Genomic DNA, 20,774 nt, shown 5'->3' with positions numbered 1-20,774 from the left:
CCTCAGTGTCCGATGTCCGAGTGAAGTGACCCTTTGGTCCTCAGTGTCTGATGTCCGAGTGAAGTTACCCTTTGGTCCTCGGTGTCCGAGTGAAGTGACCCTTTGGTCCTCAGTGCCCAGTGTCTGAGTGAAGTGACCCTTTGGTCCTCAGTGCCGGTGTCCAAATGAAGTGACCATTTGGACCTCAGTGCCGGTGTCCGAGTGAATTGACCATTTGGTCCTCAGTGCCCAGTGTCCGAGTAAAGTGACCCTTTGGTCCTCAGTGCCCGGTGTCCGAGTGAAGTGACCCTTTGGTCCTCAGTGCCCGGTGTCCGAGTGAAGTGACCCTTTGGTCCTCAGTGCCGGTGTCCAAATGAAGTGACCATTTGGACCTAAGTGCCGGTGTCCGAGTGAATTGACCATTTGGTCCTCAGTGCCCAGTGTCCGAGTAAAGTGACCCTTTGGTCCTCAGTGCCCGGTGTCCGAGTGAAGTTACCCTTTGGTCCTCAGTGCCGGTGTCCGAGTGAAGTGACCCTTTGGTCCTCAGTGCCCGGTGTCCGAGTGAAGTGACCCTTTGGTCCTCAGTGCCGGTGTCCGAGTGAAGTGACACTTTGGTCCTCAGTGCTGGTGTCCGAGTGAAGTGACCCTTTGGTCCTCAGTGCCCATTGTCTGAGTGAACTGACCCTTTGGTCCTCAGTGCCGGTGTCCGAGTGAAGTGACTCTTTGGTCCTCAGTGCCCAGTGTCCGAGTGAATTGACAATTTCGTCCTCAGTGCCCAGTGTCCGAGTGAAGTGACCCTTTGGTCCTCAGTGCCCGGTGTCCGAGTGACATGACCCTTTGGTCCTCAGTGCCGGTGTCCGAGTGAAGTGACCCTTTGGTCCTCAGTGCCGGTGTCCGAGTGAAGTGACCCTTTGTTCCTCAGTGCCCATTGTCCGAGTGAACTGACCCTTTGGTCCTCAGTGCCGGTGTCCGAGTGAAGTGACGCTTTGGTCCTCAGTGCTGGTGTCCGAGTGAAGTGACCCTTTGGTCCTCACTGCCCGATGTCCGAGTGAAGTGACCCTTTGGTCCTCAGTGCCGGTGTCCGAGTGAAGTGACCCTTTGGTCCTCAGTGCTGGTGTCCGAGTGAAGTTTCCTTTTGGTCCTCAGTGCCGGTGTCCGAATGAAGTGACCCTTTGGTCCTCATTGCCCGATGTCCGAATGAAGTGACCCTTTGGTCCTCATTGCCCGATGTCCGAGTGAAGTGACCCATTGGTCCTCAGTGTCCGATGTCCGAGTGAAGTTATCCTTTAGTCCTCAGTGCCGGTGTCCGAGTGAAGTGACCCTTTGGTCCTCAGTGTCCGATGTCCGAGTGAAGTGACCCTTTGGTCCTCAGCGCCCGGTGTCCGAGTGAAGTGACCCTTTGGTCCTCAGCGCCCGGTGTCCGAGCAAAGTGACTCTTTGGTCCTCAGTGCCGGTTTCCGAGTGAAGTGACACCTTGGTGCTCAGTGCCGGTGTCCGATTGAAGTGATCCTTTAGTCCTCAGTGCCGGTGTCCAAGTGAAGTGACCCTTTGGTCCTCAGTGCCGGTGTCGGAATGAAGTGACCGTTTGGCCCTCAGTGCCGATGTCGTAACGAAGTGACCATTTGGTCCTCAGTGCCGGTGTCCGAGTGAAGTGTCACTTTGGTCCTCAGTGCCGGTGTCCTAATGAAGTGACCCTTTGGTCCTTAGTGCCCTGTGTCGAGTGAAGTGACCCTTTGGTACTCAGTGTCCGAGTGAAGTGACACTTTGGTCCTCAGTATCCGATGTCCGAGTGAAGTGACCCTTTGGTCCTCATTGTCCGATGTCCGAGTGAAGTGACCCTTTGGTCCTCAGTGTCCGATGTCCGAGTGAAGTGACACTTTGGTCCTCAGTGCCCAGTGTCCGAGTGAAGTGACCATTTGGTCGTCAGTGCCCGGTGTCTGAGTGAAGTGGCCCTTTGGTCCTCAGTGCCCGGTGTCCACGTGAAGTGACCCTTTGGTCCTCAGTGCCCTGTGTCTGAGTGAAGAGACCCTTAGGTCCTCAGAGCCCAGTGTCCGAGTGAAGTGACCCTTTGGTCCTCAGTGCCGGTGTCCGAGTGAATTGACACTTTGGTCCTCAGTGCCCGTTGTCCGAGTGAAGTGACCCTTTGGTCCTCAGTGCCCGGTGTCCGAGTGAAGTGAACCTTTGGTCCTCAGTGCCCGGTGTCCGAGTGAAGTGAAACTTTGGTCCTCAGTGCCCGGTGTCCGAGTGAAGTGACACTTTGGTCCTCAGTGCCGGTGTCCGAGAGAAGTGACCCTATGGTCCTCAGTGCCAGTGTCCGAGTGAAGTGACACTTTGGTCCTCAGTGCCGGTGTCCGAGTGAAGTGACACTTTGGTCCTCAGTATCCGGTGTCCGAGTGAAGTGACACTTTGGCCCTCAGTGTCCGATGTCCGAGTGAAGTGACCCTTTGGTCCTCATTGTCCGGTGTCCGATTGAAGTGACCCTTTGGTCCTCAGTGTCCGATGTCCGAGTGAAGTGACACTTTGGTCCCCAGTGCCCAGTGTCCGAGTGAAGTGACCCTTTGGTCCTCACTGCCCGATGTCCGAGTGAAGTGACCCTTTGGTCCTCAGTGCCCGGTGTCCGAGTGAAGTGGCCCTTTGGTCCTCAGTGCCCGGTGTCCGAGTGAAGTGACACTTTGGTCCTCAGTGCCCGGTGTCCGAGTGAAGTGACCCTTTGGTCCTCAGTGCCCGATGTCCGAGTGAAGTGACCCTTTGGTCCTCAGTGCCGGTGTCCAAGTGAAGTGACCCTTTGGTCCTCAGTGCCGGTGTCCGAATGAAGTGACCCTTTGGTCCTCATTGCCCGATGTCCGAGTGAGGTGACCCTTTGGTCCTCAGTGCCCGGTGTCCGAGTGAAGTGATACTTTGGTCCTCAGTGCCGGTGTCGGAGTGAAGTGACCCTTTGGTCCTCAGTGCCGGTGTCCGAGTGAAGTGACCCTTTGGTCCTCAGTGCCGGTGTCCGAGTGAAGTGACCCTTTGTTCCTCAGTGCCCATTGTCCGAGTGAACTGACCCTTTGGTCCTCAGTGCCGGTGTCCGAGTGAAGTGACGCTTTGGTCCTCAGTGCTGGTGTCCGAGTGAAGTGACCCTTTGGTCCTCACTGCCCGATGTCCGAGTGAAGTGACCCTTTGGTCCTCAGTGCCGGTGTCCGAGTGAAGTGACCCTTTGGTCCTCAGTGCTGGTGTCCGAGTGAAGTTTCCTTTTGGTCCTCAGTGCCGGTGTCCGAATGAAGTGACCCTTTGGTCCTCATTGCCCGATGTCCGAATGAAGTGACCCTTTGGTCCTCATTGCCCGATGTCCGAGTGAAGTGAACCATTGGTCCTCAGTGTCCGATGTCCGAGTGAAGTTATCCTTTAGTCCTCAGTGCCGGTGTCCGAGTGAAGTGACCCTTTGGTCCTCAGTGTCCGATGTCCGAGTGAAGTGACCCTTTGGTCCTCAGCGCCCGGTGTCCGAGTGAAGTGACCCTTTGGTCCTCAGTGCCGGTGTCCGAGCAAAGTGACTCTTTGGTCCTCAGTGCCGGTTTCCGAGTGAAGTGACACCTTGGTCCTCAGTGCCGGTGTCCGATTGAAGTGATCCTTTAGTCCTCAGTGCCGGTGTCCAAGTGAAGTGACCCTTTGGTCCTCAGTGCCGGTGTCGGAATGAAGTGACCGTTTGGCCCTCAGTGCCGATGTCGTAACGAAGTGACCATTTGGTCCTCAGTGCCGGTGTCCGAGTGAAGTGTCCCTTTGGTCCTCAGTGCCGGTGTCCTAATGAAGTGACCCTTTGGTCCTTAGTGCCCTGTGTCGGAGTGAAGTGACCCTTTGGTACTCAGTGTCCGAGTGAAGTGACACTTTGGTCCTCAGTATCCGGTGTCCGAGTGAAGTGACCCTTTGGCCCTCAGTGTCCGATGTCCGAGTGAAGTGACCCTTTGGTCCTCATTGTCCGATGTCCGAGTGAAGTGACCCTTTGGTCCTCAGTGTCCGATGTCCGAGTGAAGTGACACTTTGGTCCTCAGTGCCCAGTGTCCGAGTGAAGTGACCATTTGGTCGTCAGTGCCCGGTGTCTGAGTGAAGTGGCCCTTTGGTCCTCAGTGCCCGGTGTCCACGTGAAGTGACCCTTTGGTCCTCAGTGCCCTGTGTCCGAGTGAAGAGACCCTTTGGTCCTCAGAGCCCAGTGTCCGAGTGAAGTGAACCTTTGGTCCTCAGTGCCGGTGTCCGAGTGAATTGACACTTTGGTCCTCAGTGCCCGTTGTCCGAGTGAAGTGACCCTTTGGTCCTCAGTGCCCGGTGTCCGAGTGAAGTGAACCTTTGGTCCTCAGTGCCCGGTGTCCGAGTGAAGTGAAACTTTGGTCCTCAGTGCCCGGTGTCCGAGTGAAGTGACACTTTGGTCCTCAGTGCCGGTGTCCGAGAGAAGTGACCCTATGGTCCTCAGTGCCAGTGTCCGAGTGAAGTGACACTTTGGTCCTCAGTGCCGGTGTCCGAGTGAAGTGACACTTTGGTCCTCAGTATCCGGTGTCCGAGTGAAGTGACACTTTGGCCCTCAGTGTCCGATGTCCGAGTGAAGTGACCCTTTGGTCCTCATTGTCCGGTGTCCGATTGAAGTGACCCTTTGGTCCTCAGTGTCCGATGTCCGAGTGAAGTGACACTTTGGTCCCCAGTGCCCAGTGTCCGAGTGAAGTGACCCTTTGGTCCTCACTGCCCGATGTCCGAGTGAAGTGACCCTTTGGTCCTCAGTGCCCGGTGTCCGAGTGAAGTGGCCCTTTGGTCCTCAGTGCCCGGTGTCCGAGTGAAGTGACACTTTGGTCCTCAGTGCCCGGTGTCCGAGTGAAGTGACCCTTTGGTCCTCAGTGCCCGATGTCCGAGTGAAGTGACCCTTTGGTCCTCAGTGCCGGTGTCCAAGTGAAGTGACCCTTTGGTCCTCAGTGCCGGTGTCCGAATGAAGTGACCCTTTGGTCCTCATTGCCCGATGTCCGAGTGAGGTGACCCTTTGGTCCTCAGTGCCCGGTGTCCGAGTGAAGTGATACTTTGGTCCTCAGTGCCGGTGTCGGAGTGAAGTGACCCTTTGGTCCTCAGTGCCGGCGTCCGAGTGAAGTGACTCTTTGGTCCTCAGTGCCGGTGTCCGATTGAAGTGACCCTTTGGTCCTCAGTGTCCGATGTCCGAGTGAAGTGACACTTTGGTCCCCAGTGCCCAGTGTCCGAGTGAAGTGACCCTTTGGTCCTCACTGCCCGATGTCCGAGTGAAGTGACCCTTTGGTCCTCAGTGCCCGGTGTCCGAGTGAAGTGGCCCTTTGGTCCTCAGTGCCCGGTGTCCGAGTGAAGTGACACTTTGGTCCTCAGTGCCCGGTGTCCGAGTGAAGTGACCCTTTGGTCCTCAGTGCCCGATGTCCGAGTGAAGTGACCCTTTGGTCCTCAGTGCCGGTGTCCAAGTGAAGTGACCCTTTGGTCCTCAGTGCCGGTGTCCGAATGAAGTGACCCTTTGGTCCTCATTGCCCGATGTCCGAGTGAGGTGACCCTTTGGTCCTCAGTGCCCGGTGTCCGAGTGAAGTGATACTTTGGTCCTCAGTGCCGGTGTCGGAGTGAAGTGACCCTTTGGTCCTCAGTGCCGGTGTCCGAGTGAAGTGACTCTTTGGTCCTCAGTGCCGGTGTCCGAGTGAATTGACCCTTTGGTCCTCAGTGCCAGTGTCCGAGCGAAGTCACCCTTTGGTACTCAGTGCCTGGTGGCCGAGTGAAGTGACGCTTTGACCCTCAGTGCCGGAGTCCGAGTGAAGTGACCCTTTGGTCCTCAGTGCCAGAGTCCGAGCGAAGTCACCCTTTGGTACTCGGTGCCTGGTGTCCGAGTGAACTGACCCTTTGACCCTCAGTGCCGGTGTCCGAGTGAAGTGACCCTTTGGTCCTCAGTGCCGGTGTCCGAGTGAAGTGACCCTTTGGTCCTCAGTGCCGATGTCCGAGTGAAGTGACCCATTCATCCTCAGTGCCGGTGTCCGAGTGAAGTGACCCTTTGGTCCTCAGTGCCGGTGTCCGAGTGAAGTGACCCTTTGACCCTCAGTGCCGGAGTCCGATTGAAGTGACCCTTTGGTCCTCAGTGCTGGTGTCCGAGTGAAGTGACCCTTTGGTCCTCGGTGCCCGGTGTCCGAGTGAAGTGACCCTTTGGTCCTCAGAGCCCAGTGTCCGAGTGAAGTGACCCTTTGGTCCTCAGTGCCCGGTGTTCGAGTGAAGTGACCATTTGGTCCTCAGTGCCGGTGTCCGAATGAAGTGACCGATTGGGCCTCAGTGCCGGTGCCCGAGCGAATTGACCATTTGGTCCTCAGTGCCCAGTGTCCGAGTGAAGTGATCCTTTGGTCCTCAGTGCCCGGTGTCCGAGTGAAGTGACCCTTTGGTCCTCCGTGCCGGTGTCCGAGTGAAGGGACCCTTTGGTCCTCAGTGCCGGTGTCCGAGTGAAGTGACCCTTTGGTCCTCAGTGCCGGTGTCCGACTGAAGTGACCCTTTGGTCCTCAGTGCCCGGTGTCCGAGTGAAGTGACCCTTTGGTCCTCAGTGCCGGTGTCCGAGTGAAGCGACACTTTGGTCCTCAGTGCCGGTGTCCGAGTGAAGTGACCCTTTGGTCCTCAGTGCCCATTGTCTGAGTGAACTGACCCTATGGTCCTCAGTGCCGGTGTCCGAGTGAAGTGACACTTTGGTCCTCAGTGCCCAGTGTCCGAGTGAAGTCACCCTTTGATCCTCACTGCCCGATGTCCGAGTGAAGTGACCCTTTGGTCCTCAGTGCCCGGTGTCCGAGTGAAGTGACCCTTTGGTCCTCACTGCCCGATGTCCGAGTGAAGTGACCCTTTGGTCCTCAGTGCCCGGTGTCCGAGTGAAGTGACACTTTGGTCCTCAGTTCCGGTGTCGGAGTGAAGTGACCCTTTGGTCCTCAGTGCCGGTGTCCGAGTGATGTGTCTCTTTGGTCCTCAGTGCCCAGTGTCCGAGTGAAGTCACCCTTTGGTCCTCACTGCCCGATGTCCGAGTGAAGTGACCCTTTGGTCCTCAGTGCCCGGTGTCCGAGTGAAGTGACCCTTTGGTCCTCACTGCCCGATGTCCGAGTGAAGTGACCCTTTGGTCCTCAGTGCCCGGTGTCCGAGTGAAGTGACACTTTGGTCCTCAGTGCCGGTGTCGGAGTGAAGTGACCCTTTGGTCCTCAGTGCCCGATGTCCGAGTGAAGAGACCCTTTGGTCCTCAGTGCCCAGTGTCGGAGTGAAGTGACACTTTTGTCCTCATTGCCCTATGTCCGATTGAAGTGACGCTTTGGTCCTCAGTGCCCGGTGTCAGAGTGAAGTGAACCTTTGGTCCTCACTGCCCGATGTCCGAGTGAAGTGAAACTTTGGTCCTCAGTGCCCGGTGTCCGAGTGAAGTGAAACTTTGGTCCTCAGTGCCGGTGTCGGAGTGAAGTGACCCTTTGGTCCTCAGCGCCCGGTGTCCGAGTGAAGTGACCCTTTGGTCCTCAGTGCCGGTGTCCGAGCAAAGTGACTCTTTGGTCCTCAGTGCCGGTTTCCGAGTGAAGTGACACCTTGGTCCTCAGTGCCGGTGTCCGATTGAAGTGATCCTTTAGTCCTCAGTGCCGGTGTCCAAGTGAAGTGACCCTTTGGTCCTCAGTGCCGGTGTCGGAATGAAGTGACCGTTTGGCCCTCAGTGCCGATGTCGTAACGAAGTGACCATTTGGTCCTCAGTGCCGGTGTCCGAGTGAAGTGTCCCTTTGGTCCTCAGTGCCGGTGTCCTAATGAAGTGACCCTTTGGTCCTTAGTGCCCTGTGTCGGAGTGAAGTGACCCTTTGGTACTCAGTGTCCGAGTGAAGTGACACTTTGGTCCTCAGTATCCGGTGTCCGAGTGAAGTGACCCTTTGGCCCTCAGTGTCCGATGTCCGAGTGAAGTGACCCTTTGGTCCTCATTGTCCGATGTCCGAGTGAAGTGACCCTTTGGTCCTCAGTGTCCGATGTCCGAGTGAAGTGACACTTTGGTCCTCAGTGCCCAGAGTCCGAGTGAAGTGACCATTTGGTCGTCAGTGCCCGGTGTCCACGTGAAGTGACCCTTTGGTCCTCAGTGCCCTGTGTCCGAGTGAAGAGACCCTTTGGTCCTCAGAGCCCAGTGTCCGAGTGAAGTGACCCTTTGGTCCTCAGTGCCGGTGTCCGAGTGAATTGACACTTTGGTCCTCAGTGCCCGTTGTCCGAGTGAAGTGACCCTTTGGTCCTCAGTGCCCGGTGTCCGAGTGAAGTGAACCTTTGGTCCTCAGTGCCCGGTGTCCGAGTGAAGTGAAACTTTGGTCCTCAGTGCCCGGTGTCCGAGTGAAGTGACACTTTGGTCCTCAGTGCCGGTGTCCGAGAGAAGTGACCCTATGGTCCTCAGTGCCAGTGTCCGAGTGAAGTGACACTTTGGTCCTCAGTGCCGGTGTCCGAGTGAAGTGACACTTTGGTCCTCAGTATCCGGTGTCCGAGTGAAGTGACACTTTGGCCCTCAGTGTCCGATGTCCGAGTGAAGTGACCCTTTGGTCCTCATTGTCCGGTGTCCGATTGAAGTGACCCTTTGGTCCTCAGTGTCCGATGTCCGAGTGAAGTGACACTTTGGTCCCCAGTGCCCAGTGTCCGAGTGAAGTGACCCTTTGGTCCTCACTGCCCGATGTCCGAGTGAAGTGACCCTTTGGTCCTCAGTGCCCGGTGTCCGAGTGAAGTGGCCCTTTGGTCCTCAGTGCCCGGTGTCCGAGTGAAGTGACACTTTGGTCCTCAGTGCCCGGTGTCCGAGTGAAGTGACCCTTTGGTCCTCAGTGCCCGATGTCCGAGTGAAGTGACCCTTTGGTCCTCAGTGCCGGTGTCCAAGTGAAGTGACACTTTGGTCCTCAGTGCCGGTGTCCGAATGAAGTGACCCTTTGGTCCTCATTGCCCGATGTCCGAGTGAAGTGACCCTTTGGTCCTCAGTGCCCGGTGTCCGAGTGAAGTGATACTTTGGTCCTCAGTGCCGGTGTCGGAGTGAAGTGACCCTTTGGTCCTCAGTGCCGGTGTCCGAGTGAAGTGACTCTTTGGTCCTCAGTGCCGGTGTCCGAGTGAATTGACCCTTTGGTCCTCAGTGCCAGTGTCCGAGCGAAGTCACCCTTTGGTACTCAGTGCCTGGTGGCCGAGTGAAGTGACGCTTTGACCCTCAGTGCCGGAGTCCGAGTGAAGTGACCCTTTGGTCCTCAGTGCCAGAGTCCGAGCGAAGTCACCCTTTGGTACTCGGTGCCTGGTGTCCGAGTGAACTGACCCTTTGACCCTCAGTGCCGGTGTCCGAGTGAAGTGACCCTTTGGTCCTCAGTGCCGGTGTCCGAGTGAAGTGACCCTTTGGTCCTCAGTGCCGATGTCCGAGTGAAGTGACCCATTCATCCTCAGTGCCGGTGTCCGAGTGAAGTGACCCTTTGGTCCTCAGTGCCGGTGTCCGAGTGAAGTGACCCTTTGACCCTCAGTGCCGGAGTCCGATTGAAGTGACCCTTTGGTCCTCAGTGCTGGTGTCCGAGTGAAGTGACCCTTTGGTCCTCGGTGCCCGGTGTCCGAGTGAAGTGACCCTTTGGTCCTCAGAGCCCAGTGTCCGAGTGAAGTGACCCTTTGGTCCTCAGTGCCCGGTGTTCGAGTGAAGTGACCATTTGGTCCTCAGTGCCGGTGTCCGAATGAAGTGACCGATTGGGCCTCAGTGCCGGTGCCCGAGCGAATTGACCATTTGGTCCTCAGTGCCCAGTGTCCGAGTGAAGTGACCCTTTGGTCCTCAGTGCCCGGTGTCCGAGTGAAGTGACCCTTTGGTCCTCAGTGCCGGTGTCCGAGTGAAGGGACCCTTTGGTCCTCAGTGCCGGTGTCCGAGTGAAGTGACCCTTTGGTCCTCAGTGCCGGTGTCCGACTGAAGTGACCCTTTGGTCCTCAGTGCCCGGTGTCCGAGTGAAGTGACCCTTTGGTCCTCAGTGCCGGTGTCCGAGTGAAGCGACACTTTGGTCCTCAGTGCCGGTGTCCGAGTGAAGTGACCCTTTGGTCCTCAGTGCCCATTGTCTGAGTGAACTGACCCTATGGTCCTCAGTGCCGGTGTCCGAGTGAAGTGACTCTTTGGTCCTCAGTGCCCAGTGTCCGAGTGAAGTCACCCTTTGATCCTCACTGCCCGATGTCCGAGTGAAGTGACCCTTTGGTCCTCAGTGCCCGGTGTCCGAGTGAAGTGACCCTTTGGTCCTCACTGCCCGATGTCCGAGTGAAGTGACCCTTTGGTCCTCAGTGCCCGGTGTCCGAGTGAAGTGACACTTTGGTCCTCAGTTCCGGTGTCGGAGTGAAGTGACCCTTTGGTCCTCAGTGCCGGTGTCCGAGTGATGTGTCTCTTTGGTCCTCAGTGCCCAGTGTCCGAGTGAAGTCACCCTTTGGTCCTCACTGCCCGATGTCCGAGTGAAGTGACCCTTTGGTCCTCAGTGCCCGGTGTCCGAGTGAAGTGACCCTTTGGTCCTCACTGCCCGATGTCCGAGTGAAGTGACCCTTTGGTCCTCAGTGCCCGGTGTCCGAGTGAAGTGACACTTTGGTCCTCAGTGCCGGTGTCGGAGTGAAGTGACCCTTTGGTCCTCAGTGCCCGATGTCCGAGTGAAGAGACCCTTTGGTCCTCAGTGCCCAGTGTCGCAGTGAAGTGACACTTTTGTCCTCATTGCCCTATGTCCGATTGAAGTGACGCTTTGGTCCTCAGTGCCCGGTGTCCGAGTGAAGTGAACCTTTGGTACTCACTGCCCGATGTCCGAGTGAAGTGAAACTTTGGTCCTCAGTGCCCGGTGTCCGAGTGAAGTGAAACTTTGGTCCTCAGTGCCGGTGTCGGAGTGAAGTGACCCTTTGGTCCTCAGTGCCCGATGTCCGAGTGAAGTGACCCTTTGGTCCTCAGTGCCGGTGTCCGAGTTAAGTGACCCTTTGGTCCTCAATGCCGGTGTCTGAGTGAAGTGACCCCTTGGTCCTCAGTGCCCGTTGTCCGAGTGAAGTGACCCTTTGGTCCTCAGTGCCCGGTGTCCGATTGAAGTGACCCTTTGGTCCTCAGTGCCCGGTGTTTGAGTGAAGTGAAACATTGGTCCTCAGTGCCCGGTGTCCGAGTGAAGTGACCCTTTGGTCCTCAGTGCCGGTGTCCGAGTGATGTGACCCTTTGGTCCTCAGTGCCGGTGTCCGAGTGAAGTGACCCTTTGGTCCTCAGTGCCCAGTGTCCGAGTGAAGTGATTCTTTGGTCCTCAGTGCTGGTGTCCGAGTGAAGTGACACTTTGGTCCTCATTGCCCGATGTCCGAGTGAAGTGACCCTTTGGTCCTCAGTGCCCGGTGTCCGAGTGAAGTGACACTTTGGTCCTCAGTGCCAGTTTCGGAGTGAAGTGACCTTTGGTCCTCAGTGCCGGTGTCCGAGTGAACTGACCCTTTGGTCCTCAGTGCCGGTGTCCGAGTGAAGTGACACTTTGGTCCTCAGTGCCCAGTGTCCGAGTGAAGTGACCGTTTGGTCCTCAGTGCCGGTGTCCGAGTGAAGTGACCCTTTGGTCCTCAAAGCCCGGTGACCGAGTGAAGTGCCCCTTTGGTCCTCAGTGCCCAGTGTCCGAGTGAAGTGACCCTTTGGTCCTCAGTGCCGGTGGCCGAGTGAATTGACCATTTGGTCCTCAGTGCCGGTGTCCGAGTGAAGTGACCCTTTGGTCCTCAGTGCCCGTTGTCCGAGTGAAGTGACCCTTTGGTCCTCAGTGCCCGATGTCCGAGTGAAGTGAAACTTTGGTCCTCAGTGCCCGGTGTCTGAGTGAAGTGAAACATTGGTCCTCAGTGCCCGGTGTCCGAGTGAAGTGACCCTTTGGTCCTCAGTGCCGGTGTCCGAGTGAATTGGCCCTCTGGTCCTCAGTGTTCGATGTCCGAGTGAATTGACCCTTTGGTCCTCAGTGCCGGTGTCCGCGTGAAGTGATGCTTTGGTCCTCAGTGTCCGATGTCCGATTGATGTGACCCTTTGGTCCTCAGTGTCCGATGTCCGAGTGAAGTGACCCTTTGGTCCTCAGTGTCTGATGTCCGAGTGAAGTTACCTTTTGGTCCTCGGTGCCCGGTGTCCGAGTGAAGTGACCCTTTGGTCCTCAGTGCCCAGTGTCCGAGTGAAGTGACCCTTTGGTCCTCAGTGTCTGATGTCCGAGTGAAGTTACCTTTTGGTCCTCGGTGCCCGGTGTCCGAGTGAAGTGACCCTTTGGTCCTCAGTGCCCAGTGTCCGAGTGAAGTGACCCTTTGGTCCTCAGTGCTGGTGTCCGAGTGAAGTGAAACTTTGGTCCTCAGTGCCGGTGTCGGAGTGAAGTGACCCTTTGGTCCTCAGTGCCCGATGTCCGAGTGAAGTGACCCTTTGGTCCTCAGTGCCGGTGTCCGAGTTAAGTGACCCTTTGGTCCTCAATGCCGGTGTCTGAGTGAAGTGACCCCTTGGTCCTCAGTGCCCGTTGTCCGAGTGAAGTGACCCTTTGGTCCTCAGTGCCCGGTGTCCGATTGAAGTGACCCTTTGGTCCTCAGTGCCCGGTGTTTGAGTGAAGTGAAACATTGGTCCTCAGTGCCCGGTGTCCGAGTGAAGTGACCCTTTGGTCCTCAGTGCCGGTGTCCGAGTGATGTGACCCTTTGGTCCTCAGTGCCGGTGTCCGAGTGAAGTGACCCTTTGGTCCTCAGTGCCCAGTGTCCGAGTGAAGTGATTCTTTGGTCCTCAGTGCTGGTGTCCGAGTGAAGTGACACTTTGGTCCTCATTGCCCGATGTCCGAGTGAAGTGACCCTTTGGTCCTCAGTGCCCGGTGTCCGAGTGAAGTGACACTTTGGTCCTCAGTGCCAGTTTCGGAGTGAAGTGACCTTTGGTCCTCAGTGCCGGTGTCCGAGTGAACTGACCCTTTGGTCCTCAGTGCCGGTGTCCGAGTGAAGTGACACTTTGGTCCTCAGTGCCCAGTGTCCGAGTGAAGTGACCGTTTGGTCCTCAGTGCCGGTGTCCGAGTGAAGTGACCCTTTGGTCCTCAAAGCCCGGTGACCGAGTGAAGTGCCCCTTTGGTCCTCAGTGCCCAGTGTCCGAGTGAAGTGACCCTTTGGTCCTCAGTGCCGGTGGCCGAGTGAATTGACCATTTGGTCCTCAGTGCCGGTGTCCGAGTGAAGTGACCCTTTGGTCCTCAGTGCCCGTTGTCCGAGTGAAGTGACCCTTTGGTCCTCAGTGCCCGATGTCCGAGTGAAGTGAAACTTTGGTCCTCAGTGCCCGGTGTCTGAGTGAAGTGAAACATTGGTCCTCAGTGCCCGGTGTCCGAGTGAAGTGACCCTTTGGTCCTCAGTGCCGGTGTCCGAGTGAATTGGCCCTCTGGTCCTCAGTGTTCGATGTCCGAGTGAATTGACCCTTTGGTCCTCAGTGCCGGTGTCCGCGTGAAGTGATGCTTTGGTCCTCAGTGTCCGATGTCCGATTGATGTGACCCTTTGGTCCTCAGTGTCCGATGTCCGAGTGAAGTGACCCTTTGGTCCTCAGTGTCTGATGTCCGAGTGAAGTTACCTTTTGGTCCTCGGTGCCCGGTGTCCGAGTGAAGTGACCCTTTGGTCCTCAGTGCCCAGTGTCCGAGTGAAGTGACCCTTTGGTCCTCAGTGCCCGGTGTCCGAGTGAAGTGACCCTTTGGTCCTCAGTGCCGCTGTCCAAGTGAAGTGACCATTTGGACCTCAGTGCTGGTGTCCGAGTGAATTGACCATTTGGTCCTCAGTGCCCAGTGTCCGAGTGAAGTGAGCCTTTGGTCCTCAGTGCCCGGTGTCCGAGTGAAGTGACCCTTTGGTCCTCAGTGCCGGTGTCTGAGTGAAGGGACCCTTTGGTCCTCAGTGCCGGTGTCAGAGTGAAGTGACCTTTTGGTCCTCAGTGCCGGTGTCCGAGTGAAGTGACCCTTAGGTCCTCAGTGCCCGGTGTCCGAGTGAAGTGACCCTTTGGTCCTCAGTGCCGGTGTCCGAGTGAAGTGACACTTTGGTCCTCAGTGCTGGTGTCCGAGTGAAGTGACCCTTTGGTCCTCAGTGCCCATTGTCTGAGTGAACTGACCCTTTGGTCCTCAGTGCCGGTGTCCGAGTGAAGTGACACTTTGGTCCTCAGTGCCCAGTGTCCGAGTGAAGTGACCCTTTGGTCCTCACTGCCCGATGTCCGAGTGAAGTGACCCTTTGGTCCTCAGTGCCCGGTGTCCGAGTGAAGTGACCCTTTGGTCCTCGCTGCCCGATGTCCGAGTGAAGTGACCCTTTGGTCCTCAGTGCCCGGTGTCCGAGTGAAGTGACACTTTGGTCCTCAGTGCCGGTGTCAGAGTGAAGTGACCCTTTGGTCCTCAGTGCCCGATGTCCGAGTGAAGTGATCCTTTGGTCCTCAGTGCCGGTGTCCGAGTGAAGTGACCCTTTGGTCCTCAGTGCCGGTGTCCGAATGCAGTGACCCTTTGGTCCTCATTGCCCGATGTCCGAGTGAAGTGACCCTTTGGTCCTCAGTGCCCAGTGTCCGATTGAAGTGAACCATTGGTCCTCAGTGCCGGTGTCCGAGTGAAGTGACCCTTTGGTCCTCAGTGTCTGATGTCCGAGTGAAGTGACCCTTTGGTCCTCAGTGCCGATGTCCGAGTGAAGTGACCCTTTGGTCCTCAGTGCCCGGTGTCCGATTGAAGTGAACCATTGGTCCTCAGTGCCGGTGTCCGAGTGAAGTGACCCTCTGGTCCTCAGTGTCCGATGTCCGAGTGAAGTGAACCTTTGGTCCTCAGTGCCGGTGTCCGCGTGAAGTGACCCTTTGGTCCTCAGTGCCCGGTGTCCGAGTGAAGTGACCCTTTGGTCCTCAGTGTCCAGTGTCTGAGTGAAGTGACCCTTTGGTCCTCAGTGCCCGGTGTCCGAGTGAAGTGACCCTTTGGTCCTCAGTGCCGGTGTCCAAATGAAGTGACCATTTGGACCTCAGTGCCGGTGTCCGAGTGAATTGACCATTTGGTCCTCAGTGCCCAGTGTCCGAGTAAAGTGACCCTTTGGTCCTCAGTGCCCGGTGTCCGAGTGAAGTGACCCTTTGGTCCTCAGTGCCGGTGTCCGAGTGAAGGGACCCTTTGGTCCTCAGTGCCGGTGTCCGAGTGAAGGGACCCTTTGGTCCTCAGTGCGGGGTGTCCGTGTGAAGTGACCCTTTGGTCCTCAGTGCCGGTGTCCGAGTGAAGTGACCCTTTGGTCCTCAGTGCCCGGTGTCCGAGTGAAGTGACCCTTTGGTCCTCAGTGCCGGTGTCCGAGTGAAGTGACACTTTGGTCCTCAGTGCTGGTGTCCGAGTGAAGTGACCCTTTGGTCCTCAGTGCCCATTGTCTGAGTGAACTGACCCTTTGGTCCTCAGTGCCGGTGTCCGAGTGAAGTGACTCTTTGGTCCTCAGTGCCCAGTGTCCGAGTGAATTGACCATTTCGTCCTCAGTGCCCAGTGTCCGAGTGAAGTGACCCTTTGGTCCTCAGTGCCCGGTGTCCGAGTGACGTGACCCTTTGGTCCTCAGTGCCGGTGTCCGAGTGAAGTGACCCTTTGGTCCTCAGTGCCGGTGTCCGAGTGAAGTGACCCTTTGTTCCTCAGTGCCCATTGTCCGAGTGAACTGACCCTTTGGTCCTCAGTGCCGGTGTCCGAGTGAAGTGACGCTTTGGTCCTCAGTGCTGGTGTCCGAGTGAAGTGACCCTTTGGTCCTCACTGCCCGATGTCCGAGTGAAGTGACCCTTTGGTCCTCAGTGCCGGTGTCCGAGTGAAGTGACCCTTTGGTCCTCAGTGCTGGTGTCCGAGTGAAGTTTCCTTTTGGTCCTCAGTGCCGGTGTCCGAATGAAGTGACCCTTTGGTCCTCATTGCCCGATGTCCGAATGAAGTGACCCTTTGGTCCTCATTGCCCGATGTCCGAGTGAAGTGACCCATTGGTCCTCAGTGTCCGATGTCCGAGTGAAGTTATCCTTTAGTCCTCAGTGCCGGTGTCCGAGTGAAGTGACCCTTTGGTCCTCAGTGTCCGATGTCCGAGTGAAGTGACCCTTTGGTCCTCAGCGCCCGGTGTCCGAGTGAAGTGACCCTTTGGTCCTCAGTGCCGGTGTCCGAGCAAAGTGACTCTTTGGTCCTCAGTGCCGGTTTCCGAGTGAAGTGACACCTTGGTCCTCAGTGCCGGTGTCCGATTGAAGTGATCCTTTGGTCCTCAGTGCCGGTGTCCAAGTGAAGTGACCCTTTGGTCCTCAGTGCCGGTGTCGGAATGAAGTGACCGTTTGGCCCTCAGTGCCGATGTCGTAACGAAGTGACCGTTTGGTCCTCAGTGCCGGTGTCCGAGTGAAGTGTCCCTTTGGTCCTCAGTGCCGGTGTCCTAATGAAGTGACCCTTTGGTCCTTAGTGCCCTATGCCGGAGTGAAGTGACCCTTTGGTACTCAGTGTCCGAGTGAAGTGACACTTTGGTCCTCAGTATCCGGTGTCCGAGTGAAGTGACCCTTTGGCCCTCAGTGTCCGATGTCCGAGTGAAGTGACCCTTTGGTCCTCATTGTCCGATGTCCGAGTGAAGTGACCCTTTGGTCCTCAGTGTCCGATGTCCGAGTGAAGTGACACTTTGTTCCTCAGTGCCCAGTGTCCGAGTGAAGTGACCATTTGGTCGTCAGTGCCCGGTGTCTGAGTGAAGTGGCCCTTTGGTCCTCAGTGCCCGGTGTCCACGTGAAGTGACCTTTTGGTTCTCAGTGCCCTGTGTCCGAGTGAAGAGACCCTTTGGTCCTCAGAGCCCAGTGTCCGAGTGAAGTGACCCTTTTGTCCTCAGTGCCGGTGTCCGATTGAATTGACACTTTGGTCCTCAGTGCCCGTTGTCCGAGTGAAGTGACCCTTTGGTCCTCAGTGCCCGGTGTCCGAGTAAAGTGAACCTTTGGTCCTCAGTGCCCGGTGTCCGAGTGAAGTGAAACTTTGGTCCTCAGTGCCCGGTGTCCGAGTGAAGTGACACTTTGGTCCTCAGTGCCGGTGTCCGAGAGAAGTGACCCTATGGTCCTCAGTGCCAGTGTCCGAGTGAAGTGACACTTTGGTCCTCAGTGCCGGTGTCCGAGTGAAGTGACACTTTGGTCCTCAGTATCCGGTGTCCGAGTGAAGTGACACTTTGGCCCTCAGTGTCCGATGTCCGAGTGAAGTGACCCTTTGGTCCTCATTGTCCGGTGTCCGAGTGAAGTGACCCTTTGGTCCTCAGTGTCCGATGTCCGAGTGAAGTGACACTTTGGTCCCCACTGCCCAGTGTCCGAGTGAAGTGACCCTTTGGTCCTCACTGCCCGATGTCCGAGTGAAGTGACCCTTTGGTCCTCAGTGCCCGGTGTCCGAGTGAAGTGGCCCTTTGGTCCTCAGTGCCCGGTGTCCGAGTGAAGTGACACTTTGGTCCTCAGTGCCCGGTGTCCGAGTGAAGTGACCCTTTGGTCCTCAGTGCCCGATGTCCGAGTGAAGTGACCCTTTGGTCCTCAGTGCCGGTGTCCAAGTGAAGTGAACCTTTGGTCCTCAGTGCCGGTGTCCGAATGAAGTGACCCTTTGGTCCTCATTGCCCGATGTCCGAGTGAAGTGACCCTTTGGTCCTCAGTGCCCGATGTCCGAGAGAAGTGAACCTTTGGTCCTCAGTGCCGGTGTCCGAGTGATGTGATCCTTTGGTCCTCAGTGGCGGTGTCCGAGTGAAGTGACCGTATGGACCTCAGTGCCCGATGTTCGAGTGAAGTGACCCTTTGGTCCTCAGTGCCGGTGTCCGAGTGAACTGACCCTTTGGTCCTCAGTGCCGGAATCCGACTGAAGTGACCCTTTGATCCTCAGTGCCCGGTGTCCAAGTGAAGTGACCCTTTGCTCCTCAGTGCCCAGTGTCCGATTGAAGTGACCCTTTGGTCCTCAGTGCCGGTGTCCGAGTGAATTGACCCTTTGGTCCTCAGTGCCGGTGTCCGAGTGAAGTGACCCTTTGGGCCTCAGTGCCCGTTGTCCGAGTGAAGTGACCCTTTGGTCCTCAGTGCCCGGTGTCCGAGTGAAGTGACCCTTTGGTCCACAGTGCCCGGGGTCCGAGTGAAGTGACCCTTTGGTCCTCAGTGCCGGTGTCCGAGTGAAGTAACCCTTTGGTCCTCAGTGTCCGATGTCCGAGTGAAGTGACCCTTTGGTCCTCAGTGCCCGGTGTCCGAGTGAAGTGACACTTTGGTCCTCAGTGCCCGGTGTCCGAGGGAACTGACCCTTTGGTCCTCAGTGCCCAGTGTCCGAGTGAAGTGACCCTTTGGTCCTCAGTGTCGGTGTCCGAGTGAAGTGACCCTTTGGTCCTCAGTGCCGGTGTCCGAGTGAAGTGACTCTTTGGTCCTCAGTGCCGATGCCTTAATGAAGTGACCGTTTGGTCCTCAGTGCCCGGTGTCCGAGTGAAGTGACCCTTTGGTCCTCAGTGTCCGATGTCCGAGTGAAGTTACCCTTTGGTCCTCAGTGCCGGTGACCGAGTGAAGTGACACTTTAGTTCTCAGCGTCCGATGTCCGAGTGAAGTGACCCTTTGGTTCTCAGCGCCCGGTGTCCGAGTGAAGTGACCCTTTGGTCCTCAGTGCCGGTGTCCGAGCGAAGTGACCCTTTGGTCCTCAGTGCCAGTGTCCGAGTGAAGTGACACTTTGGTCCTCAGTGCCGGTGTCCGAGTGAAGTGACCCTTTGGTCCTCAGTGCCCGATGTCCGAGTGAACTGACCCTTTGCTCCTCAGTGCCCCATGTCCGAGTGAAGTGACCCTTTGGCCCTCAGTGCCCTGTGTCGGAGTAAAGTGAACCTTTGGTCCTCAGTGCTGGTGTCCGAGTGAAGTGAACCTTTGGCCCTCACTGCCGGTGTCCGAGTGACGTGACCCTTCGGCCCTCAGTGCCCTGTGTTGGAGTGAAGTGACCCTTTGCTCATCAGTGCCCGGTGTCCGAATGAAGTGACCCTTTGGTCCTCAGTGTCCGAGTGAAGTGACCCTTTGTATCTCAGTGCCCAGTGTCCGAGTGAAGTGACCCTTTGGTCCTCAGTGCCCGGTGTCCGAGTGAAGTGACCCTTTGGTCCTCAGTGCCCAGTGTCCGAGTGAAGTGACCCTTTGGTCCTCAGTGCCCGATGTCCAAGTGAAGTGACCCTTTTGCCCTCAGTGCCCAGTGTCCGAGTGAAGTCACCCTTTTATCCTCAGTGCCCAGTGTCCGAGTGAAGTGACACTTTGGTCCTCAGTGCCGGTGTCCGAGTGAAGTGACCCTTTGGTCCTCAGTGCCGGTGTCTGAATGAATTGACCCTTTGGTCCTCAGTGCCGGTGTCTGAGTGAAGTGACACTTTGGTCCTCAGTGCCGGTGTCCGAGTGAAGTAACGCTTTGGTCCTCAGTGCCGGTGTCCGAGTGAAGTGACCCTTTGGTCCTCAGTGCCCGGTGTCCGAGTGAAGTGACCCTTTGGTCCTCAGTGCCGGTGTCCGAGTGAAGTGACCCTTTGGTCCTCAGTGCCCAGTGTCCGAGTGAAGTGACCCTTTGGTCCTCAGTGCCCGCGTCCGAATCAAGTGACCGTTTGGTCCTCAGTGCCGGTGTCCGAGTGAATTGACCATTTGGTCCTCAGTGCCCAGTGTCCGAGTGAAGTGACCCTTTGGTCCTCAGTGCCCGGTGTCCGAGTGACGTGACCCTTTGGTCCTCAGTGCCGGTGTCCGAGTGAAGTGACCCTTTGGTCCTCAGTGCCGGTGTCCGAGTGAAGTGACCCTTTGGTCCTCAGTGCCCATTGTCCGAGTGAACTGACCCTTTGGTCCTCAGTGCCGGTGTCCGAGTGAAGTGACGCTTTGGTCCTCAGTGCTGGTGTCCGAGTGAAGTGACCCTTTGGTCCTCACTGCCCGATGTCCGAGTGAAGTGACCCTTTGGTCCTCAGTGCCGGAGTCCGAGTGAAGTGACCCTTTGGTCCTCAGTGCTGGTGTCCGAGTGAAGTGTCCTTTTGGTCCTCAGTGCCGGTGTCCGAATGAAGTGACCCTTTGGTCCTCATTGACCGATGTCCGAATGAAGTGACCCTTTGGTCCTCATTGCCCAGTGTCCGAGTGAAGTGACCCTTTGGTCCTCAGTGCCCGATGTCCAAGTGAAGTGACCCTTTTGCCCTCAGTGCCCAGTGTCCGAGTGAAGTGACCCTTTTATCCTCAGTGCCCAGTGTCCGAGTGAAGTGACACTTTGGTCCTCAGTGCCGGTGTCCGAGTGAAGTGACCCTTTGGTCCTCAGTGCCGGTGTCTGAATGAATTGACCCTTTGGTCCTCAGTGCCGGTGTCTGAGTGAAGTGACACTTTGGTCCTCAGTGCCGGTGTCCGAGTGAAGTAACGCTTTGGTCCTCAGTGCCGGTGTCCGAGTGAAGTGACCCTTTGGTCCTCAGTGCCCGGTGTCCGAGTGAAGTGACCCTTTGGTCCTCAGTGCCGGTGTCCGAGTGAAGTGACCCTTTGGTCCTCAGTGCCCAGTGTCCGAGTGAAGTGACCCTTTGGTCCTCAGTGCCCGCGTCCGAATCAAGTGACCGTTTGGTCCTCAGTGCCGGTGTTCGAGTGAATTGACCATTTGGTCCTCAGTGCCCAGTGTCCGAGTGAAGTGACCCTTTGGTCCTCAGTGCCCGGTGTCCGAGTGACGTGACCCTTTGGTCCTCAGTGCCGGTGTCCGAGTGAAGTGACCCTTTGGTCCTCAGTGCCCATTGTCCGAGTGAACTGACCCTTTGGTCCTCAGTGCCGGTGTCCGAGTGAAGTGACGCTTTGGTCCTCAGTGCTGGTGTCCGAGTGAAGTGACCCTTTGGTCCTCACTGCCCGATGTCCGAGTGAAGTGACCCTTTGGTCCTCAGTGCCGGTGTCCGAGTGAAGTGACCCTTTGGTCCTC

The sequence above is a fragment of the Somniosus microcephalus genome, chromosome 10 (genome assembly GCF_052327205.1).
Source record: "Somniosus microcephalus isolate GS21.2 chromosome 10, FLI_Smic_1.0, whole genome shotgun sequence".
Classification (NCBI taxonomy): Eukaryota; Metazoa; Chordata; class Chondrichthyes; order Squaliformes; family Somniosidae; genus Somniosus; species Somniosus microcephalus.
The sequence above is the reverse complement of the archived record's forward strand: the minus strand, read 5'-3'. Positions refer to the sequence as shown.